Here is a 21777-nt window from a genome sequence, read left to right as displayed (position 1 = left end):
GTCAACTGTGGGACCTTATATGTAAACAGGTGTGTGTCTTTCCAAATCATGTCCAATCATCTGAATTTACCTCAGGTGGACTCCAGTTAAGAAAGAAACATCTCAAGGATGATCAGTGGAAACAGGAAGCACCTGAGCTCAAGTTTGAACTTCATGGCAAAGGCTGTGAATACTTACGTACATGTGATTTCTTGTGTTTTTTTTTTTGTTGTTGTTTGTTTGTTTGTTTTTTGAAGTGTTAATAAATCTGCAAAAATCTAAAAAAAAAAAAAAAAGAAAAAAAAACTTTTTCACATTGTCACTATATGGTATTGTGTGTATAATTTTGAGGAAAAAAAATATTTTCATCCATTTTGGAATAAGGCTGTAACACAAAAAAAAAAAAGTGAAGCGGTGTGAATACTTTCTGAATGCACCGTACGTTTACTCCTCTCCAATCAATGTTTTAATCACAGGACACTGTGGAAGGACACATTTTACTCAGATTTTCAGAGAGAAATACACGACAACCAGCAGGTACAACATTTGCTGGCTTCGTTCTTCGTCACAGAAAGAAAAATTCAGACACTGCTACTTTTTTGAACAGCGTAATATTCCTTTCTGTTCATTTTCTGTACTGTAATAACAAATTTGCTCAAATTTTCTTCATGTTTTGACTTGGAATAGGTTGTGCAGTGTTCACAAAGCATTTGTGTGTATGGAAGTAAAAGCTATTTTAAGGGTTTTCAGCTTTACTCACTTTTTTAAACACACTGGTATTATTTTGACCGCTACTGTATGAGACGGTAAACACTTAACTCATCTGTCTTTTTCGAGTGAAGCGTGTGTCTTTGTGTCTGCGCACTCTTATTTCAGTCAAACCTGATACATGCTGTGTTCAGATCTGAGCCTGTGGGTTTGTGCTGAAAGTGTTTTGTAGTGTTTGTGTCAGGGAGCTGGCAAACGTAAAAAAAAGTCCGAGCCGCTGCCCTTTTCACTGAGCGTTATTGATTCATACAGAGTGCAGTCACGGGGCCTGACTGATGCACACAAACCAATCAATAGCGATGAAGTCAGACTGCAGACCCCCTCACCCACCGATGATCAGTCATCAGCTTCTTTTCAGGCATCCTGTCTTCTAGCCCCGTGTGTCACGTTACAGAAGTTCAGTAAACGGCCTGTTCAGAGGCCTTTGTTACACAGCTGTAAGCGCAAAATATCACAGCCATGCCCCTGCAGCGGCCGAGCGGGCTTTAGGTGAAGCGTACACAACCTTCTCTAATTTTAAATGAGATGGTGAATCAAACACCTGCATGGTGTCACTTAGAGAATAATTCACGGTGTCAAACTGAGGGCAGGATGAGGCAAGCTGGACCCAGACCCTCATGAAAAATGACACTCATTTTACTGATCCACTAACACTGGTTCCGACAGTGGACATCGTCGTGACAACACGTGCACTGTGGGAGAGCACGCACTCACCATCCAATCACATTTATTATCCCAAAGTTCTTTGCTAAATGTCAGTATTATGAGGCCAGCAGCATGTCATTATAATGAGTGTGTTATGACACCAGCTTCACTTTGGAAAAGTCGACACACTGAACCTTGTGAAATGTCAATAGACACAGTTCAGCACCATCACTCAAAAACTATAAATGCAATAATTTCATCAAATTACAACAGAACATAATGAGGACAAACCCTGTCAGTTCAGATGGGCTAAACGTTGATGTACCAGAGCAACTGGAAAATCAACTCTGTTTTGTCTGTGTGAGGCAACAAAACCAAAAAGATCAGCAGGTCGGGGGGGAAAAAACATTTTATTTAATGTTGTGGATCCGGCACCTTATTAAATGATACTGGAATGCAATTCTTCAACTCAAAGGCATTATATAGTGTAAGTAAACACGACTGCACATCTGTGCACGTTTCAAAAGCCTACACACCTCCGTGTTTACTGCAGTGGCTCGTCCTTTTCACGTGAGGACTTTCAGTTCATTTATATAGAGCCAAATCACAACAAAGTTGCCTCAAGGCACTTCACACAAGTAAGGTCCAACCAAGCACACAAGTAAATGGACTGCAGTTATATAGCGCTTTTCCAATCTACATCAGACGCTCAAAGCCCTTTATACTTCAATGCCTCACATTCACCCCAATGTCAGGCTGCTGCCATACAAGGCGCCCATTACACACCGGGAGCAACTAGGGGATTAAGCACCTTGCCCAAAGGCCCTTCGTGATTTTCTGGTCAGGCTGGGATTTGAACCGAGGATCCTCTGGTCTCAAGCCCAACACTTGCCACTCGACCATCACCTCCCTCACAGGTGACAGTGGTAAGGAAAACCTCCCTCAGATGATTTGAGGAAGAAACCTCAAGTAGACCAGACACAAAGGGGTGACCCTTTGCTTGGGCCATGATACCAACACAACTGACAAAACAACTTACAAAACAAATATACACAAAATTTTGCTGGTACACAGGACAGGAGGGTTACAGGAACAGACACCACACCCATCTCTGGATGGAGCTGCACCTCAAACAGAGACAAAAACAGAATCAGGCAACAGAAAGAGTTAGATAAAGTGAGGCCGCGGCCCGCTCCGTTCCTAATAAATTAATTTAAAAGGGTAAAAAGCGTAGTAACATACTATGCCAGTATGCTAGCCATACAAAAAGGAAAATAAGCGTGTCTTAAGTCTGGACTTGATGCAGGGAGATCATTCCACAGAACAGGGGCACGATAAGAGAAAGCTCTGTGACCCGCAGACCTTTTATTCACCCTAGGAAAACAAAATAGTCCTGCACGCTGAAAATGCAAAGCCCGGGCCGGTACATAGGGTTTAATTAGGTCAACTAAGTAGGGAGGTGCCAGTCCATGAACAGTTTTATAGGTTAGTAGCAGAACCTTAAAATCTGATCTCACAGGGACAGGAAGCCAGTGAAGAGACACCAAAATGGGTGGAATGTGGTCAACCTTTCTGCTTCCAGTCAAAAGTCTGGCAGCAACATTTTGAACCAGTTAGAGAACCCTAATGCTGGACTGCGGTAAACCAGAAAAAAGAACATTACAGTAGTCTAATCTAGAAGAGACAAACACATGAGTCTGTGTCTCAGCATCCACCATACACAGGATGGGACGAATCTTTGCTATATTTTGCAAGTGGAAGAAAGCCGTCCTTGTAATATCGCCAATGTGGAGGTCAAAGGACAATGTAGGATCAAAAAATACCCCAGGGTTCCTCACTTTGTCAGTGTGACTTATGACACACGAGCCTAAGCTAAGCGTTAGGTAGTCAAATTCATGCCCATGTCTCACTGGACCAAGAACCATCATTTCAGTCTTATCAGAGTTTAAAAGTAGGAAATTGCTAGACATCCAGCTTCTTACTGATGCAAGGCAATTTTCTAAGTATTTTATGTGGATGAGAGTTATTGGCATGTATAACTGAGTATCATCAGCATAGCAGACGTAATGGTCAAGTAGTTAAGGCGTTGGGCTTGAGACTAGAAGATGCTCGGTTTAAATCCCAGCCTGACTGGAAAATCACTAAGGGCCCTTGGGCAAGGTCTTTAATCCTCTATTGCTCCCGGTGTGTAGTGAGTGCCTTGTATGGGGGCATCCTCACATCAGGGTGAATGTGAGGCATTAATTGTAAAGCGCTTTGAGCATCTGATGCAGATGGAAAAGCCCATTTATAGCAATGATGCTATATAAAGGGAGAAAACCAGGGGGCCTAAGACTGACCCCTGTGGAACCCCAAATTTCATGTCACTAAGGTTATAATGTCGTGTTACTGTGTACAAAACACAGTGAGAATGACTGGTCAGGAGTGATGTCAGCCATGCAAGGGCACTCCCATTTATCCCTAAATGATTCTCCAGCCTATTGATGATCCACGGTATCAAACAGCAGTAAGATCTAACAGCACCAGAACCGTACTGGTATCCGAATCCATTGCAAGCAGAAGATCATTCACCACTTTTGTGAGAGCTGTCTCTGTGGAATTATGTTTTATAAATGCAAACTGCCATGGCTCAAAAAGATTATTCCCCGCAATGTCATCTATTTTCTTCTTGAATTAATCCACAAACTCTTGTGCTGTAAAAGGAGAGTGACTTACAGGTGGTTGTCCATAAATAAGTGTTGACACCACCGTGTCAAACAAAAACTTTGAGTTATGCTTGTTTTGGTTGATCAAATCAGAGTAATAGGCCCGCTTTGTAGCCAGTAGTGCACGCTTATAATCTTAGATAGCATCACGCCATGCAAGGTGGAATACCTCTAATTTTTAAGTATACCATTTCTGTCCTAGACCTCTAGCCTTGTTCTTGAGGTCATGCAAGTAATCAATGAACCAAGGTGACGGTGTTTTGTGGGGGTGTGGTTTTAATATATGTGGCGCAAACATGTCGAGTGTAGTTTTGAGCACTGAGTTTAAACTATCCACAAGGCTACCTACTGATTGGGGATTTCCCAAATATGAAGCTAAGATTGCAGGCAGTCTAGCTTTGAGTTCAATCATAGTTGAGGAGTTGATGTGTTGCTGCAGTGATAAATAAGGTTGTTGTTCCACTAAACATGGCAGCAAAACTGTAAACCTAATAAGTGAGAGATCAAAGACCACTGATGTAAGAGGCATGATTTCAATGTTTGTGACAGCAATACCACATGCGAGAACCAAATCCAGGGTATTTCCACTAATGTGCATCGAATCCTGAATGCACTGGTGGAATCCTAATACATAGGGGAGGTGATGGTCTAGTCGTTAAGGTGTTGGGCTTGAGTCCAGAAGATCATGGGTTCAAATCCCCGCCTGACTGGAAATCACTAAGGGCCCTTGGGCAAGGCCTTAATCCCCTATTGCTCCCGGTGGTGTAGTGAGCACCTTGTATGGCAGCACCCTGACATCGGGGTGAATGTGAGGCATAATTGTAAAGCGCTTTGAGCATCCAATTCAGATGGAAAAGCGTTATATACTGTAAATGCAGTCCATTTACCATTTCATTTACCATTTACATCCACAATTTCCATAAATTATTTGCAGAAGGAATAAGAAGGCTTATTTATATGAATGTTGAAGTCACCAGACATCAGAATGTTATCTGCACTGTTATTCTGATGACTGAATTCTGTTATCAGCATTCAGTCATCAGAATGTTATCTGCACTAGATGACAAGTTAGAGGTGAATTCACCAAATCCATCTAAGAATTCAAAGTATGGGCCAGGGGGCATATATCCAGTGACAAAGTACAACGTAATATGCCTGATTTTTATTCTTCTGACCTTGGCAATACATAGCATCGTGAGCAGAGCACAGAAACAGATGCTCAAAGGACTTATATTTATGACTCCCAACAGATAATAAACTAAACATAGATTTATAAATAAGAACAACACCTGTACGTACCTTACTTCGAGGGCTGTGACTAAATGTGTACGCCGGTGGGCAGGCCTTATTTAAGGGGAGGACAGCTGTAGGTTTAAGACAGGTTTCACATAACCCAATCATATAAGTGATATCTAAGTGATGATCCATAATTAGATCATTAATCAGCAATGATTTTGAGGACAGTGATCTTATGTTAACCCCTTGGGGTACAAGGGCATTTTCTGGAACGTTCACCTCGCCTTGTATAAATGTTGTATTATTGCTGTTAACAGCTCTCCCTGCATCCCACAATCACGTTTTATGTCTCTTTTTTCAGGACAATTTGTGCTTTCAAAATATATATGTTTTGTTGTGTTGTATAAGTGGTAATAAAGGTTTACAATCAAAAATAGGCAAGGACAAAAACAAAACAAAGAAAATAATTTTCCACACACATTTATTCAAAACACACAGCAAACTATAATAAACAACTGTTTTGAGACTTTATCAAGGTAATTTGAGGTCTTGTGTGAAAGTCTGTACAACAAAAAGGTTCAAACATAACACAAATGCACATTTGAACAATATATACAAAATGGTCTATGCGTTTTGTTGTCCAGTACATTTACATGCAAACTAGTGGAGCAATCCTGATAGTTACACACTCTTTGTTTGAGCACCTGAGATTGTCATCAGAGGCTCTCCATCTGCTCCTGCTTTCACTGATCGCTGTGCGTAATGGCGCAGGGCACACTGTGTATGTACTAATAGTATACACTCATTGGAGCACCCAGGGGGCTATTCAAATGGGCCAACGAGTAACACATCACTCCTGAAAACGATCTTTGGCTTTTCACGTGAGGTAAAGCTGCCCTATGATTGGATTTTGGAAAACCATGTGACGGTGAACCAATTCCAATTAGACACTCACATTGCGCACATCATCACACAGCTACTATGAGGAGTACAAAGATGGCCGATGGCTGGCTCGAAAGTCCGCGGAGTTAACTTTTCAGCAAAAAAAAAAAGTAAGTTTCTATCTCATATCATTCAAAAGTTATTTATAATTTAGTAAAGCTTGGTCTTAGCCGTTGTATATGACGGTGTCGGCCCCATGCAGAGGGTTAATGAGACCCAGACTAAGGACCTCCGTGGGATTGAAAGTTGAACTGTTTGGATTTAGGGGTGGTTCCAGAGTAGCATATGTTAGATGCCTGGAAGTAGATTTAGGTTTGAGACATTCCACCTGGATTTTAGGTAGCAGACTGTTTTGAAACACAAGGTTCGGTCAGATCGGCACACAGAAATGATCACACAGACTGCATTTTGCTAGAATAAAAAGGCGTATATTTATTCCCCACAAAAGCAGTTACATCAAACACAAGTGGTTGCAGCGCATTTTTCTCTCTTACCGTGACGCCTTTAAGGTGGAGAGCGCAACACCTTCAGCAGAGTGCGCCTGTCAACCGGCTGGGCGTTCGTTTACGTTAACCCGCAGCAGACTCTGTTGAAGCATGGTTCTACTCCCTCTTTCTAGTGTGTCCGGCGAAGGGAGGGTGAGTGGCCAACTCAACCTCCCTGGCGCACATAATTTCTTTAATCAAACAGGCATCTGAAAGTTATTTCAAAGATATAATAAAAAGCAGTCTTCACTCCCAGTTCAGAATGATCCCCGCATGCTTCACTCCAGTCGTTAGTGGTACCGAAAACAAAGTCGTGCTATCAGTGTAATAATAACAAGTACATCCAGCTCTTCGCTCCCAGTTCAGACTGACCCCCAGAGTGCTAAAACAAAATTAAACAACCAAATCATTCTCAGGGTTACGTAAGACAGGTGCAAACAGCACAATAACATTTATTATACATTCCACTCTTGGTGTTTTGCACCAGTCAATTTATGTAACCAGCAACAGATTCAGTAAGCTGGGCTCCAGCTATTCCAACGATTATGTCTGTCATAGCATTTCCCACATTTCTTCTAGTGATTCACAACAAAATTTTTGAGTAATATAGCTCGTGATTATACCTGTCCCAAACAATATACTCATATACAAAACCCGATGTTGTGGGGTCTAATGTAACATTATATTGGTTTACTCCAAAAGGATCATGAATTAACAGTGTCAGTTTCATCGCATTCGTTGAAATATTACCCATTCCACCTCTCGCCTTAAACGTTATAACATAGATACATGTAAAAGTGTTACAAAAAGTCATCACACATATTGCTCTAATTAATAGTATCAAAGGTGGCACTAAGGTACTCCTGGCAGTGACAGACATCCCTGAAAAGAATATCCCACCAATGATGTGCTGATGCTTGCTGTACTAATTTTGCCACATGTTTTACCCGGTCACTAGCTATCAATGTAGACACCATGAGACTGGAGATGTTGGACGTATGTGACTCTATTAATTGCTGAATTTCCGTAGATTGTTCCAATGCGCATTTGAAACGCTCCAGGGAAAGACTCCATGGGGAATGCAATACATCCCATTGTACCGAAGTCAGCCGACTTGATACAGAATAATTAGTCAAACGATACGTCCGGTCTCCCCAATGCCATAAGTGCACATTGTTCAGGCAGCCAGTAAACGGAACCGAAGGTACTTGTGAATTATTTTTCATTGTTGCAACACACAGAGTATGTGGGCCGATCTGCCACAACATTTCTCTTGGTGTTTCCCTAGTCCAGTCACAAAGTACAACCTCTGAGTCGGTTAGACATGGATTGGCATATCCCGTTTGCAGCACACAGGCCATACCTTTATCTGTTTTGTCACACATTTTGGTATCAAAAGTCGTATTAGTTTTTGGTTCTAACCACTCTCCATCCAAACTCTTCTTTTTTTCTAGTGCATCGATATAAAGGCTGCAAAATCTGTCCTAAATGTGGAATATGATGTCTCCAAAATCCAAATAAACCAATATATCGTTGTGCATCTGTCTTACTGTGAGGTACTGGAAAGTTAGCTATTTTCTCTTTAGCTTTTTGTGTGATTTCCCTCTCTCCTTTATTCCAAACTATTCCTAAGAATTTCACTGTTTGAGCTGGTCCCTGAATCTTTGCTGGATTAATTTCCCAGCCAAATGATTTCATATGAGTCACTAATTTCGGTAGATATTCCACTACTTCTGCTTCTGTATCTCCTTGAAGCATAATGTCATCAATGTAATGTGAGATCATCATTCTCATTGGAACCTGGAACTGTTCCAAATGCTCCGCCACCACTCTATGACAAATAGTGGGACTGTGTAAATATCCTTGTGGCAATCTTGTGAATGTATATTGCCGTCCTTCCCACGTAAATGCAAACTGTTCCATCCTATCCTCTGGGATTGGTATGGTAAAGAATGCATTGGCCAAATCTATAACAGCATACCACGTACCACTATGATGTTGCACTCGTTCAATTATACTCACAGCATCAGGTACAGCTGAAGTCAAAGCCGGTGTATGTTTATTTAGACCTCTAAAGTCTACAGTCATTCTCCATGTACCATCCGATTTACGGACTGGCCACAATGGATTATTCCATTTTGTTGTCACTGGTTTCAAAACTCCTGCCTCCAAGTAGTCTTTTATGGTTGCAGTAATTTCTGCTTGTCCTCCAGGAATACGATATTGTTTCTGATTAATCACACATGTAGCCTCTGGAATGGGAAAAGGTTTCATTTTACTTTTCCCACCAGAATCATTCTTACGTTTGCTATCCCAAATTGAAATTTACCCTGTTCTAAATGCAAAGTCATTCCAGCTAAAATATCCATGCCAATTATCCATTCATTAATTGGAGTCACTATTACAGTGTACACTTTAATTGGCATATTTCCAATTTTAAGCGGTATCGATATATTTTTTCCATACACCAATTGTCCACCTAATCCAGTTAAAGGAACCACCGGTCCCTTCATTTTCTCTGGATTACCGTGAATTAGTGAGGCCTCCGCTCCTGTGTCCACTAAAGCCGAGGTGACTTGAACTGATTTTTTCCAAAATATTTCCAATCGCACATGAGGTCTGATATCACTTGTGAACCATTGTTTTAATTCTCGGCGGGCCACAAGAGTTTGACCATCATCCTAATCTTCCTCGCAAGGGTCAAAGCTCCAAGAACGCCTTTCTTTATTTTTCCCCTTCTTTTTGTCTTTCTTTCCTTTCCGGACTGCAGCTATTTGCACCAGATCATCATCAAAGTCCTCCTCCTCCTCCTCCTGTAGGGGAGGGGCACTAGGTTTCACTCCTTTCTTTTCTCCCTGCACAATTTCTTTCAACAATGAAGCCAATTCAAACATATCAGGGCGCATCCCTGACACACAATTTATTTTCAGCCCCTTTTGTTTACATTTCTCGGCCAAAACTGAAGTTGGAAGCCCATCAATCTCCTCAGCCGAAACTCCCGCTCGTAACAGTGCTTTCCACATGTCATTTCTACTACTCCCTCCAGGCTGACCACGAGGTCGAGGAGGTCCATCGCTCTTGTATTGTTTGGGTCGAGCCCCCTCCTGATTACGACTTACATCTGTCCAGTCTCCCAACGTTGCCAATTCCAAAAGACGAGTCCTAATAGCGATAAATGTCAATTCTGCTGCTCCCAACAGTATTGTCAATACCGCAGCCCGATAATGGGGCGGCGCATCACGTATTATAGCATCCCGTATGATTTTGGGTACTTCTCCATCATGTATGTTAACATTAGCTGCTCGGGAAACTGACTCCCGAGTACACAATCTGGTTAGCCGATTAACGGCGTCCTTTAATGTCACCCACTGCCCTTTAATTTCAGGCCAATCATGAAAATTGGGGAACACCCCCTGAGCTGCTACCGCGTACATATCAACCAACGGGAATGCATCTACTTCCCCCATTCCTCTCCCTACAGCTCGAAACTCCGCATTTACTCGACTGTCTGCACTTAAACCTGAAAATCTGTTGTAATCTCCATTATCCAATGTCACTGCGTCACCTCCCTCCTCTGCCAGGCGATTAAGCCAGGCATCCAGTGGCTCCCCAGATTTCTGTCTCAATTTACTTGTAATATGAGAAATCTCATCTTGTGAATAATCTTCTGTTACATTTGTTAATCTGGGAGCGGGTTGAGGTTGCGGTATGGGTCCCTGAATGGGCTGCCCATCTGCTCCCAGTCTAACATGTCCGTGATTGTCCATTAAAGGACCTAATACAGGTGGCACCACCTGTTGTTCTTGTCGTCGTCGCATGATTGGCTGTATCTGCAAATTTTCTAATGAGGGATAAAGCGGACCAGGTGGTGGGTCAGGTCTTATGCCCCCATCATACCACCCGCCTTCATTTTCTCCCTCATCCCCCCAAATATCACCATCCCAGCAATCAGGATCCCAATCCTGGGGCATCCCGGCTACATATGAACATACCTGTTTGGTATTTACATTACGTGGCTGCTTATTTTCTCCTAGCTCTGGTAGCTTTTGATATATAGTCACTGATTGTCCTAACAACTGTTTAGCAGTTGTTAGATGATCCTCCCAATTCTTTAACCTGAATTTCCAATGCTTTACTTGTTGCTCCAATTTTGTCACTTTTTGTGACTTAACACATTCTGATGAGCGGACTGTATCTAAAGTTAAAACCCGCTCTTTCCAGGCTTCTGCACAAATCCAAATCATTTCATGAATACCTCCCAACGGAGCTTTCTCTTTAACTCCACCCGTTTTAACATTTCACATAAAATTGGCGGAGTCCACGGTGGGAATCGCTCCAGTCCACGGCCCAGGGCGTCCCCCCACGTCGCCGTAGAATCTGGCCTATTTCCTTAAACAGTGATCCAATCCCACCCCCGGGACCAACTTCTTCCTGCTGAGATGCCCACCTCCGCATCTCTCTTTCCCAATCTAAAGCAATGACATTTCTGTGTGTAGTCTGAGCGTAAACCGTATCCTGACGGACAACGCCAAAAAATGTTTTGAAACACAAGGTTCGGTCAGAATCGGCACACAGAACTGATCACACAGACTGCATTTTGCTAGAATAAAAGGCATATATTTATTCCCCAAAAAGCAGTTACATCAACACACAAGTGGTTGCAGCGCATTTTCTCTCTTACCGTGACGCCTTTAAGGTGGAGAGCCAACACCTTCAGCAGAGTGCGCCTGTCAACCGGCTGGGCGTTCGTTACGTTAACCCGCAGCAGACTCTGTTGAAGCATGGTTCTACTCCCTCTTTTCTAGTGTGTCCTGCGAAGGGAGGGTGAGTGGCCAACTCAACCTCCCTGGCGCCATAATTTCTTAATCAACAGGCATCTGAAAGTTATTTCAAGATTATAATAAAAGCAGTTCTTCACCTCCCAGTTCAGAATGATCCCAGCATGCCTTCCACTCCCAGTCGTTAGTGGCTACGAAAACAAAAGCGTGCTATCAGTGTAATAATAACAAGTACATCCAGCTCTTCGCTCCCAGTTCAGACTGACCCCAGAGTGCTAAAACAAAATTAAACAACAAATACATTCTCAGGGTTACGTTAAGACAGGTGCAAAACAGCACAATAACATTTATTATACACAGACACAAAGTATTTCATATTGCTAGAACAGCCACTGGGCCATCCTCAATTTCAATGCCATCGAATGTATTAATAGGTATTAAGTTTGCAAAACATATCACTCTATGATTATTATGGACATGTCTACAGAAATAGGCCACAGTCTCAACTGGAGGAATTTCCCTCCCTGCCACATAAACTGCGCTATCACCATAGTGGATTTTCTACACTAACTTACTAATGGATTCCACACCCATATTTGTCATAAGCATTGCAGGGTCTCTAATCACCTGCTCCGTGGCCTGCTGTATAGATCTAACGCTACCCTCCTTGGAGAGCTCTATCTGTGTTCGCAGACAAGATGGCGGTGCCTTCCCCAGTAGGGTGAAGGCCATCTGGCATCTGTAAGCCATGGCGGCCCCAAAACAAAGGCCAGTTATCAATAAAACTAAAACCTTGCTGTCTACAAAATTGCATCAGCAATTTAATGATGTCAATGAAATGCATAGACAATGAACATGACTGTTTTTACTCTGAAATTCACAACTCTTGGATGACACACCCAGCAATACTCCGCTGATGTTACAGTGCATGTTTGATTGAAGGATGGGTGGAGTGCTCAAAGAATTGTTTCATTGTATAATCCAACGGAAATCACTGCACAATTCTTACTTTGGTTACATGATCACATTTTTTGACATTAATAGAAATTATTTACTGCACAGCTTGTGCAAACAGACACCTGGTAGCTGGCGCCATCATTCCCCACGCCAAAATCAATAGAAGCACTGCATTCATACCAAAATTTTGTGTTAACTGTTTTTTTTGTTTGTTTGTTTTTTTGTAGCTGAAATAGATACATTTCTTCATGCAGTTGGGCAGTTGGACTATTCTATTGTCTGTCACAGATAGTTGACTTCAATTTATTTCAATTCAATTTCAGTTTAATTTATTTTATTTTAACAATGACCACCTCCATGATGTTGCCCAACGGGGTGCCTTTGGAAATCAGGCTACTGCTGGGCAAAGAAGAGGAGTACCTGGAACATGTCCAGGTACAGTGGTAAATGAGCAAACCTAGAAGGGTGGAAGTGAGTCAAGACTTTGAATGTTGGCAGTATGACTGGTAAAGGGACAGAGCTGACTGATGTGATGGAGAGAGAAAGGTATACATATTGTGTGTGCAAGAGACTGAGTGGAAGAAGAGCAGGAGCATCGGTGGTGGGTTGAACTTGTTGTGTCATGTGTGGATGGGAGGAGAAAGTGGTGCTGGGGTCATATTGAGGGAAGAGATGTAAGAGTGGTTGGAGGTAGGTTGAGATAAAGCTAAAGGAAGAAAAGAAGACTGCTAGAGTGGTGATGAGGTGGTGGAGAGTGAACCCCAAAAGTGGTGATAAGAGCGGACTTCGGTGGGCATGTTGGTAAAGGGAACAGAGGTGATGAGTAAGATATGAGTAGATTTGGTGTCAGGGTGATGAATGTGGATGGACAGATGGTAGTTCATTTTGCAAAAAGGATGGAAAGGGCTGTGGTGAAACACATACTTAACCCCCATGTTGTCTCTGCAGTCAAAATGACCCCCACCACTGTTTAGCTGCAAAAAAGTCCTATAACACTCTTTATTCAACTTGAAACTTTTTATGACTTTTCCTAAAGGGACCCCAACATTAAAAAAAAGTGAAACTCTGGTTTTGTTACATTTCCATGGGTTGTACACACTTGGGTCCTACAACCCAATTCCAATGAAGTTGGGACGTTGTGTGAAATGAAAATAAAAACAGAATACAATGATCTGCAAATCCTCTTCAACCTATATTCAATGAATACACCACAAAGACAAGATCTTTAATGTTCAAACTGATAAACGTTTTTGTGCAGAGGATCACAGGTAACCATAATATACTAACAAAAATATAAACGCAAAACTTTTGGTTTTGCTCCCATTTTGTATGAGATGAACTCAAAGATCTAAACCCTTTTCCACATACACAATATCACCATTTCCCTCAAATATGGTTCACAAACCAGTCTAAATCTGTGATAGTGAGCACTTCTCTTTGCTGAGATAATCCATCCACCTCACAGGTGTGCCATACCAAGATGCTGATTAGGACACCATGATTAGTGCACAGGTGTGCCTTAGACTGCCCACAATAAAAGGCCACTCTGAAAGGTGCAGTTTGTTTTACTGGGGGGGATACCAGTCAGTATCTGGTGTGACCACCATTTGGCCTCATGCAGTGCAACACATCTCCTTCGCATAGAGTTGATCAGGTTGTCAATTGTGGCCTGTGGAATGTTGGTCCACTCCTCTTCAATGGCTGTGCGAAGTTGCAACGACAACTGGAGTCAGGCTGAGACCCCGATGAGGACGACGAGCATGCAGATGAGCTTCCCTGAGACGGTTTCTGGCAGTTTGTGCAGAAATTCTTTGGTTATGCAAACCGATTGTTTCAGCAGCTGTCCGAGTGGCTGGTCTCAGACGATCTTGGAGGTGATCATGCTGGATGTGGAGGTCCTGGGCTGGTGTGGTTACACGTGGTCTGCGGTTGTGAGGCTGGTTGGATGTACTGCCAATTCTTTGAAACGCCTTTGGAGACGGCTTATGGTAGAGAAATGAACATTCCAATACACGAGCAACAGCTCTGGTTGAAATTCCTGCTATCAGCATGCCCAATTACCCGCTCCCTCAAATCTTGTGACATCTGTGGCATTGTGCTGTGTGATAAAACTGCACCTTTCAGAGTGGCCTTTATTGTGGGCAGTCTAAGGCACCACTGTGCACTAATTATGGTGTCTAATCAGCATCTTGATATGGCACACTGTGAGGTGGGATGGATTATCTCAGCAAGGAGAAGTGCTCACTATCACAGATTTAGACTGGTTTGTGAACAATATTTGAGGGAAATGGTGATATTGTGTATGTGGAAAAAGTTTTATATCTTTGATTTCATCTATACAAAATGGGAGCAAACCAAAAGTGTTTGCATTTATATTTTGTTGAGTGTATATTTAAGTTAGTCAACATGCTATTTCAAATTATGTTTGGCAGTACCTTATTTAATCATTTTGAGTGTTTGGATTTCATTTCAGTTAGATAACCGTGAAGAACAGCCTGAGTTTCTGAAGAACAGGTTTAAAAGCGTGCTTGTATTTACCACCACAAGTCCTTGCATATGAGCTGGCTGTGGATCAAATTGTGCTGTTTTCATCCTCCACAATTTTTAGACAACTTATTCAAGTGAGACGGTATCAAAATCAGTAAATATTGGTTTCTGTACTCCATGAAGACTGACTTAATTGCTCAGGTCCTTTCACTCTGAGTGAAGTTTGATGAAAGAGTTTCCTCTCTGATCCCTGTTTCTTGTCAAAATAATACAAGATACTTTGTTTTCATTTTTGAATTATTAATTTTTTTGTTTTTTTTACAAGACAACCAAAAGTGTAAGACGAGATTGCCAAAACATAAAGTAGCAAAATGTTACAGCTAAAACACCAATATACTGGCAGCACAGTGGCTTAGTGGTTAGCAATGTTGCCTTACCAGCAAGAAGGTCATTGGTACGATTCCCACTGTGGCCTTTCTGTGTGGAGTTTGCATGTTCTCCCCGTGTTTGCGTGGGTTTCCTCCAGGTGCTCTGGTTCCTCCCACATTTAAATACATGGTGTTGGGTGATTGATAACTTTATCCATTACCCAGGTCTCCCTTGTAAACGAGATCTCGATCTCAATGGGACTAACCTGGTTAAATAAGGTTAAATTAAATTAAATTCATGTAGTCCAGTGGTCAGAATGACGAATGTGAGGAAAGAAACAACCAGGTGAAAATGGAGCTCCAGAGGAACAGACTGTATCAGTAATTCAGTGAGGATGGTTCTGGACACTCTTGGGGCCGGTTATTTCCCCACCAGCCCATCTCAACCCTCCCCAAGATGCCCTATCATCCAGGATGGCAAGTTCCCTGAGTTCCAAAAGTTTAATATAGACAACATGCACAATCTTTGCAGTTTCACACCTGCTCACAGCTATGAGTTCATCCACACCTGTTCCACTCCTAAAATCTGTCAATACCCACACTCATTAGGAGACATAATTAGATCACAGAGTCCTTGTCTGTCAGACCACAGAAGCAGAACCTTTCATATGTCAAATAAATATGATCCAGGAAGGGAGGGCTCATTTATCTGTGTATTCATAGTTATGTGTTCAGTTTTTTTTTTTTTTTTGCATTTATTGGGTCAATGAACAGACCACCACCAGAAGGTGGTTACAGTGAGCTAGCATTTTTGTTATGTGTCGGACGCAGCTCGGAGAACCGACCAGCGTTTGAAGGACCCAGTATGAAATAAGCAGAGCACGGTACAAAGGCTAACTGAATTTAATACATAACAGTGAAAATGCAATAACAGAAAGGGTGCGGCCTGGCGTGGTGCGCTCCCAGCAGCGCTAACGGTCCGGAGCCAGAAGCTGTTTCGGACCCAAGGACCCCGCCGACACCCCCCAGGTGGCCGCAACAACCGAGTCTGTGAAAGAAGGAACCATTATGTGAGTCCACACTCTACACACAGAACACTTAAAGGTGTACAAACAGCAAACACTTCCTGGCTTGATTACTGATCAGCTTCCCAACCTGCAGGCATGGAACATCCCGTTCACAAAACTCCACCGCAGTGGAAGCTGATACATGACTAACAAACAGCTCAATACAATAAGGTGTGAGGGACACCACATTACTGACTGTATAAACGTTAGTCACAAAATCCAACGTACCTCAGGAAGTGTGCTGACGAGCGTGAGACTCACCCCCTCCTCTTTCACAGACTGTGCATCAAACCTGGACATTCTCAGCGTCCGCTGCTGATGAGATGGCTCCCAAGACGACGATCTCACCGTCTGGTCACAAGGTCGAGTCTCTGGGCAAATACACACTGTGCACTCCAGTCTTAAATGCCAACATGCTCCAATCCATCCAGATGCACCTCAGCTGGGAGTCCTGACGAGTCGCAGGTGATCAGGGTGGGGGTCATGAACAGCCTCAGCAACACAGCCACTCAGTCCCAAATGCACGCCACCTGGGAGGAAAACAAAAAGACAAACAACCGGCAGCCAGGCCCCCCCCAGCCATATAACAATTTTAGTGTTTAACCTCCCTGACATTGTGTGTTATTTATTTATTTTTGAGTATCAACGCCATAAATTTAATAATATATCTCAGTTGAAACAGGCTTTACACATTTTTTTAGTAAAACATTGCAACACAAAGGGAATAAAGCCATAGTGTTCTGAGTGATGATAACAAGTAAGTTGCCCACCAGGGCACCTGTTATATGTTGTAGTAAGTAGTAAATTGTAAGATGATTTTTGGCTGCCATCACATCTTATTTTCACCAAAAAGTTAACTTCTCTGATTAATGAAAGGCTGAGGCCTTTCCACACATATGGGCAGCTTTTATCTCCATCTACTGGGTGATGTGAAAATGTCAGGGCTTCTGGTACATTTGCTGATTGAAACCTAAAATTCAGGAAAAAAAAGGCATTAGAAATCACAGAAATGCATGATTTTTTTGACATGCAGAGCTTTGACCTCATAATATTAATCTAGAAAAATTTTGATTTTGAGAGGTTTTATGGTTCTTGAGGTTTGAGTTTCGATAGTTGGTGTATGGAAGAATGGAATTTCTCCTGACAAGCACAATTTGCAGTTGTGAATGTATTTGGTGTCTTATACAGAGTTTTGATATTTTTGTTTAATTAATTTCATTGTCAACCAGTTTCTGTGGCAGTTTTGTTGTGGACTGTGACATATACTAGTAACATGATGTGACAATAAACAGTGATTTGATATATCAACTATATAGATGTACAGCGGGTAAAAAAATAAATAAATAAATAATAATAATAATAATAATTAAACATGTCACCATATTTCTCAGTAAATATATTCTAAAGGTTCTGTTGGGAAGGTGTCTGTGACCACGGACCCACAACAGGGGGCGCTAAGGAACGGACAATGGATAAGCCACGAGTAACAATTTAATGTTGTGGAAACACACAACGGAATACAGACAGAAATATGGATTGCCAATTATACACCAGGTGACGTGTGGGCAGGTCGACGATAGACGACCTCTGGCGAGAGAAGAGTGATTCCCACAACAGCTTCCACCACCAACGGGCCCTGAAGAACACTGGAGCCGCCAAGTCCCGAGTCCCCAGGTGGCCTCTGCCCTTCGGCTTTCGAACCTGGTACTGCTGGCAGAGAACAGAGGGAAAATCCAGGTGAGTGTGAATCCGCACACTCAGTAGTCCACTCACAGTCAATGTTCTCCAAGGAGGGAGCAACCTCCACCTCCAATCACACAATCGTGCAGCTCCTGTGTAACCACTTAGCTGATATGGAGCGTGATGCGAAGTCGTCGCGGTCACGCCCTGTACTCCAGCTCTGATAAGGAACCACAGGGCAAACGGCTGCAAAGAAGAGTTCAGTTAGCAGAGAAATTGCCGCAGAGAAGATTACCTCTTGGTTGCTGATTTCTCGGCGGGGAGGTGGAGTTGTAGTCCAGCTTTTATGGTGATGTGGAAAATGAGTGACAGCTGTTGCAGATGATGAATGACAGCATCACTCTCCGTTGCTCCGACGCCCTCTCGTGCTTGAAGCCCGCACTCCACGCAGGGCGCCATCTGGTGGTGGTGGGCCAGCAGTACCTCCTCTTCAGCGGCCCACACAACAGGTTCTCCGGGAACCATCACCTTATTGTGGTGGAGAAGTTTGTGTGCCGCTATGAACCTGAGAGCTATGTTGTCTGGAGCCTTTGTGCTCCTGGTAGGGTCTCCCACAGCAAATTGGTGTCAGATGAGAGGCCAGACTAAGAATGGTTCACAAGACACCATGACAAAACAAGGTCGAGGAAATGTGACCCAGGCCCAGGCCTTGATGTAAGGCCCGTCAGTGAGCGCCTGGTGGCTGGGCTTGCCACGGAGCTCAGTCGGGCACAGCCCAAAAAGGCAACATAGACCTTCCACCTCCACCCTGTGGGCTCACCACCCGCAGGGGGAACTGCTGGTGTCGGTGCACTGTCCCATGGGTGGCAGTGAAAGTCGAGGGTGTCAACGGACCAGACCCAGGCGGCAGGGGCTGGCTCTGGGGGTGTGGAATGTCACCTCACTTTGGTGGAAGCTGGTGCAGGAGGTGGAGCGATACCAGTTAGATCTGGTGGGCCTTGCCTCCACGTACAGCCTCGGCTCCAGAACCACTCTCCTTGATAGGGGTTGGACCTTATTCTTCTCTGGACTTGCCCAGGGGATAAGGCGCCGGGCGGGTGTGGGAATACTCACGAGTCCCCGGCTGAGCACCGCTACGTTGGAGTTTACCCCAGTCGACGAGAGGCCCGCCTCCCTGCGCCTGCCGGTGGCGAGGAAAAACTCTGACTGTTGTTGTGCATATGCACCAAACAGCATTTTGGAGTATTCGGCTTCATTCAGTCTGCTCCTGAATGAAGTCCTTTATGGGGCTCCAGTGGGGGACTCCATCATTCTGGTGCCTATGAAAGGTGTGTCATTGCCAAGGTGTCACACAAAAAAACATCTCATGATGGGTAAAAGTGAAAGGAGTGAAAGGAATTATCAGAAGAGTTCTCCAAGAACCAATGACCACTTGTGGAGAGTTTCAGAAAGACCTGGCACTAGCAAGTGTTTCAAAGAAAACAATTGCTAGTGCAATTGCTTTGAAACAATTGTTACAATTGTTTCAAAGAAAACAATAAGTAATACACTCAACCACCATGGCCTGTATTCAGGCTCACCACACAAGACTCCACTGCTGAAGAAAAATCATGTTGAAGCTCCTTTAAAGTTTGCTGCACAACATTTAGACAACCCTGTAAAATACTGGGAGAATATAGTGGAGTCAGATGAGACCAAAACTGAAGTCTTTGGGTGCCAGAATACGATACGATACGATACACTTTATTGTCCCTTACGGGAAATTTGTCTTGGACTCCAAGAGCTGCACAAATAAAACTGCCATGACATAATTACATAACTCGTGCATATTGCACATAACTTGATACACACACCAATATTGCACATACCCGTTTTGCACAGGTGGCTCATACATATTGCACATATCCCCAATACACATATCCAAATTGCCCATACCCCTATTGCACAGCAGTCTCACACATATAGTTAAAAGGAAAATGCTGACAGTGAATAAATAACACGGAATAGCAATGGCCGTCATTGTCATTAATGCACAATCCTACTACCTATCCCAGGAACCATTATTTAAGACTAATTGAGCTGGGCATGAATGAGTTTTTAAAGTGTTTCAGTCTGCACTGAGGGACTCTGTATCACCTACCAGACAGGAGGAGTTCATACTGAGGATAGAGGATGTGGGAAGGACCCGACAAAGCTCGCTGTGCTTGTTTGAAAACAGACTGTTCATACATGGACTGCATGTTTTCTGAGTCTGCGCAGAAAATATAACCTCTGCTGTAAACAGGAGCATAAATTATTGACATGTATTTCCCAGCTAAATTGCTTATCTATGTAAATGCCAAGATACCTGTAAAAGCTGACTTGATTGATTTCTTCATCATGGATTACCAGAGGGTATGATCACCATAGAACGAGGGCCAATAATCATCTACTCAGTTTCTTTACCTTTATGGTAAGAAGTTAGCTTCACACCAGTGGACAAAAGACTGCACTCATTAAAGTACAGTGATGGATCTAGTCTTTGTAAAGCAGACTGAGCATGGCAGTATCATCAAAAAACGTAAAAACATGATTTCCATGAAAATGGCTAATGCATTATTAGTATAAAGAGTAAAAGCACAGGCAAACTGAACACAGCCGAGGTACGCCAGTACTGATGTTTTTTGGATCAGAGATAGTATTATTAACTCTGACATTTTGAATTATGTCTGTTAAAAAAGAATAGAACCATTTTGTAATTACAGGGTTTACTGACAGGTGAATTAGTTTTTGGATCAGTAAATGAGGCCTGTAATGTGTTAAAAGCAGAACTAAAATCACGAAATCAAAGAGGCATCAGCCTTTGGGTCTTCAAGGTGTTTAGTGACAGGTGAGTGATGCCATTAATGGCATCGTCTGTGCCCCACCCTCATCCTATAAGCAAACTGCAGAGGATCTAGATCTGAATTTATCTCTGACTTTAAATAGACACAATATATTTTCTAAGCATTTCATAACAGATGTTAAAGCTACATACCTAAAATACACTCCAACATAACAACAGTAAGTTTGGAGGTGGAACATGAAGGTGTGGGCTGTTTTAAGCCATCAGTACGACAGACTTCACATAATTGAAGGAAGGATGAATTGAAAAAAAAATACCAAGACATAATTATTAAAAATGTACCGGATGATGAAGATGAAACAAGGGTGGACATTTCAGTAAGACAATGATCCCAAACACACAGTGATGGGCACAGTTTCACTAATCTGCTAACCGCTAATATCAAAGCTAACTTTTTTGTTCATGGATTAGCTTTTTCAGCTCACTTCAAAAAACCATCAGTGGACCAATTAGCTTCTGCTAAATTTAGTTCAGATACTTTGTACAACCGCTAACACTTTTACATAGTGAGTAATGGTGAAAACATTTAAAACATATTGGCTCCTGTCTGCTATGTATTTGCAGCAGTGAGGCACTTAAGAGGATCTGAGCTCAACTCTCCCAAGCAGAAGGGCCTGGCCTGGCATTGGCCGTAGTCAACAATTTCTGAATTGTTTTTGTGTGAAGCGCCTTGAGGTGACTCTGTTGTGTATGGCACAATATAAAGCGAATAAATGGAATTGAAATTAAGGCGTAGTTTACCCATAATGCATTTGGCATCTGTGTGTTAATATGTTCAAAACTTCAGAATAGTGTA

At 42.7% G+C, this 21777-nt stretch overlaps 1 long non-coding RNA gene across 1 annotated transcript; it reads left to right on the top strand.

Moving 5' to 3' along the window:
* The first annotated feature begins 466 nt into the window (after window positions 1-466).
* LOC117507681 lies at window positions 467-12966 on the top strand. The gene is made up of 4 exons (XR_004559832.1): window positions 467-543; window positions 6496-6508; window positions 6895-6897; window positions 12957-12966. It is a non-coding gene; the product is annotated as an uncharacterized LOC117507681 (long non-coding RNA).
* The last annotated feature ends 8811 nt before the right edge of the window (window positions 12967-21777 follow it).

The sequence above is a fragment of the Thalassophryne amazonica genome, chromosome 3 (assembly GCF_902500255.1).
Source record: "Thalassophryne amazonica chromosome 3, fThaAma1.1, whole genome shotgun sequence".
Lineage (NCBI taxonomy): Eukaryota > Metazoa > Chordata > Actinopteri > Batrachoidiformes > Batrachoididae > Thalassophryne > Thalassophryne amazonica.
Note: the sequence above shows the minus strand (reverse complement) of the source record. Positions and strands in the feature narration are given on the sequence as shown.